Below are 332 nucleotides of genomic sequence, written 5' to 3' on the forward strand. Positions count from 1 at the left end.
TCAGGATCTGGGGGAACGTCCATTCACCAGAGCACCCCAAGGGATGACAAGATCGAATGGTCACAAACTCCGCCGCGACTGATTCAGGCTGGACATAAGGAAGAACTTCTTTACTGTCCAAGCCCCCAAGGTTTGGAATAGACTGCTGCCGGAGGTGGTTCCAGCAACCACTTTGAATGCCTTCAAGACACATTTGGATGTTTATCTTGCTGGGATCCTATGATCCCTGCTGACTTCCTGCCCCTGGCACAGGGGGCTGGATTTGATCCTTTTCAGCCCGAATGTCTATGAAATTTGAAAACAACTAGCTTAAGTAGTTTTAACTTGTTCTT

The 332-nt window shown here is 48.2% G+C and overlaps 1 protein-coding gene across 9 annotated transcripts in view; it reads right to left on the reverse strand.

The window, feature by feature from the left end:
* ZFYVE16 (zinc finger FYVE-type containing 16) overlaps positions 1–332 on the reverse strand; it is a 57,831-nt gene that overhangs the window by 23,863 nt on the left and 33,636 nt on the right. The gene's annotated exons all lie outside the window — the stretch shown is intronic.

This window comes from Alligator sinensis, unplaced genomic scaffold (genome assembly GCF_000455745.1).
Source record: "Alligator sinensis unplaced genomic scaffold, ASM45574v1 scaffold541_1, whole genome shotgun sequence".
NCBI lineage: Eukaryota > Metazoa > Chordata > Crocodylia > Alligatoridae > Alligator > Alligator sinensis.